Below are 3,222 nucleotides of genomic sequence, written 5' to 3' on the forward strand. Positions count from 1 at the left end.
CCTCACTCAGAGGGTTGTGAGAGTGTGGAAAGAGCTGCCAGTGGAGGGAGTACACATGAGCTTGATTTTAACATTTAAGATAAATTTGGATAAGTAAGTGGATGGTAGGGATATAGAGAGCTAAGGTCTTGGTGGAGGTCAACGGCAGTTTAATGGTTTGACACGGATTGGATGGGCCGAAAGGCCTGTTTCTGTGCTGTACTTTTCTGTGACTCTGTGTGTGTGTGTGTGTGTGTGTGTGTGTGTGTGTGTGTGTGTGTGTGTGTGTGTGTGTGCGCGAGGCAGTGCCTGCATCAATGTATACATTGTACAATGTATCAGAGCCTGTGTCAGTGTATACATTATACAGTGTATCAATGTCTGTATCAGAGCCTGCATCAATGTATACATTGTACAATGTATCAGAGCCTGTGTCAGTGTATACATTATACAGTGTATCAGTGTCTGTATCAGAGCCTGCATCAATGTAGACATTGTACAATGTATGTCTTTGTGGACTTGCCTGTGTGTGTGAGAGAGAGGGAGTGTATGTGTGTCTGTCTGTCTGAGTGGTGACTGGATGCACCGGTCAGTATGGAAGATGATGTGATCCTGGGGTGTCTGTTACACCAACTGAACCAGTGGCAATGACCCAGAGTGAGTTATGTTCTGCGTCCAGATCCTGACACTCTGTCAATGTTCCTCTCCCTGACTATCCACGTGTCCCTGCAACACCCGTCCCCTGACACTCCTCTCCCTCCAGCAACCTTCCTCTCCTCCTCCCTCCCTGGTCCTCCTTTCCCGTTCCATCTCTCCTATATCTGTTTCTTCTCTCCCTCTGTCACCTGTCCCTCCCTCCACTATGCACTCTCCCCCTCCCCCACTTCCGTCCACTCTCTCACTCAACCCTCTCTCTCTCCCTACCTTCCTCATTCATTTCATCTCCCCAATCCCTCACCTCTCTCTCAGTTCCTCCACCCCACCCTCCCCCTCCCCGTGGTCGTCCCTCAGTGATGACTAAGGTCTGACGAGGGTGTGTTGCGTCTCCCGGTGTCAATGACCGCGTCAATGAGCCGTCGCTGGCAGCAGAGCGGTGGGGCGGGGTGGACAGACTGACATCTGGGGGAGTGTGGGAGAGGGGGGTAGAGACGGGGCAAGGGAGGGAGAGGTAGAGGGGAAATAAAGCTGGAGAGGGTAGGGGAGGGGAAAAGGGGAAAGAAGAGGAAATAAAAGTGGATAGAGGGAGGGGGAGTGTGGGAGATGTGGGAGGGAGAAAGGAAAGGGGAGGGGGATGTAATGGAAGAGGTGTGGTGAAAGGGAGGGGAAGGGGAGGAAGAAAGGGGAGAGAGGGGAGAGAAAGGTGGGACAGGATGTAAAAAGGGGGAGGGAGAGAATGAGGGGAGAAGGAGGAAGGAAGTGGGAGAGGAGAGCGAAAGGTAGAACAGGAGTGAAGAAGAGAGGAGAGGGGGAAGAAAGGGGAGGGGTGGAGAGGAGGGAGAAGGAGAAGGGAGGGGAATGAGGTGGGGAGGAGTGGGAAGGGGAATGAGGTGGGGAGGAGTGGGAAGGGGAATGAGGTGGGGGAGAAGGAGGGAGGGGGAGGGGAATGAAGTGAGGTAGAAAGGGAGAGGAGAGCGAGGAGGATAACAGGGGAGAGGGAGAGAGGAGGGGAGATGAGGAAAGGGGAGAGTAGAGAGAAGGGAGAGTGAAATGAAGGGGAGCGAAGAGGGGAGGAGAGAGAGTGATAGGAAGGATTGGGAAGAGGGGAATGGGGATAGGAAGGTTAAGAGGGAGGGGTGATGGGAGAAAGGGAATACAGAGGGGAATGGGGTGGAGGGGTTGGAGAGGGAATGGCTAGAGTAGGGGAAAGAGGGGGACAGAGGTGGGGGCTGTTTTTTCTCTCTCGGGAGTTGTATACATGGAGACAGTATTTGCCCCACCCCACACACAGACTCAGCTCTCTGCCGTCAGGAGAAGAATTCCCTCCCTCCTCCGCCCCAGGACCAGCTGGTGTGTACTAGGAGCTGTCGGTGCGGACAGATCTCTCTCCCACTCATTCTCACAGCTGTTCCTCCGCTCGGCACCGCTCCCGCTCTCCGGAATACCATCTAGCAGAGTGGGGGATAGGGCTCTGGACACAGGGAGCGTCAGACACAGGGATCTCCGGACACAGTGACCTTCGGCCAAAGGGATCTCCGGACACAGGGAGCGTCAGACACAGGGATCTCCGGACACGGGGAGCGTCAGACACAGGGATCTCCGGACTCAGTGACCTTCGGCCAAAGGGATCTCCGGACACAGGGAGCGTCAGACACAGGGATCTCCGGACACGGGGAGGGTCGGATACAGGGATCTCCGGACTCAGTGACCTTCGGCCAAAGGGATCTCCGGACACAGGGAGCGTCAGACACAGGGATCTCCGGACACGGGGAGCGTCAGACACAGGGATCTCCGGACTCAGTGACCTTCGGCCAAAGGGATCTCCGGACACAGGGAGCGTCAGACACAGGGATCTCCGGACACGGGGAGGGTCGGATACAGGGATCTCCGGACTCAGTGACCTTCGGCCAAAGGGATCTCCGGACGCAGGGAGCGTCAGACACAGGGATCTCCGGACGCGGGGAGGGTCGGAGGCTGAGATCTCAGGAGGAGTCTCGGTTTTACCTCCGTGGTCCGTTCCAGACTTCATTCTGGTCTGTCTGCTATCGATCTGGTTTATCTCACTTCAGGTTCGGCTCTGGTTCCATTCCACTGTTATCCGAATTTGCTGATTTGACTCCGATCAATCCCACTTTGACCCTGATCTACTCCGACCCTACAACCCCGGTCCTGCTGCAGTCTGACTCTGATCTACTCCGACCCTACAACCCCGGTCCTGCTGCAGTCTGACCCTGATCTACTCCGACCCTACAACCCCGGTCCTGCTGCAGTCTGACTCTGATCTACTCCGACCCTACAACCCCGGTCCTGCTGCAGTCTGACCCTGATCTACTCCGACCCTACAACCCCGGTCCTGCTGCAGTCTGACCCTGATCTACTCCGATCCTACAACCCCGGTCCTGCTGCAGTCTGACTCTGGTCTGCTCCGGACTTACTCCCCTCCCGCTCTCCGTCGGGCTCCACTCTCACGGTAACCTCTCCAAGTTGTTCCCAGTCCGCTTCTGGTCTCCATCCTTTCCACTCCCACTCCCGCCCTCTCTCTACTCCGACTCCGTTCCAAATCAACACTCTGTCCCCTCCGGCTCC

Source organism: Hypanus sabinus, chromosome 29, assembly GCF_030144855.1.
Source record: "Hypanus sabinus isolate sHypSab1 chromosome 29, sHypSab1.hap1, whole genome shotgun sequence".
Lineage (NCBI taxonomy): Eukaryota > Metazoa > Chordata > Chondrichthyes > Myliobatiformes > Dasyatidae > Hypanus > Hypanus sabinus.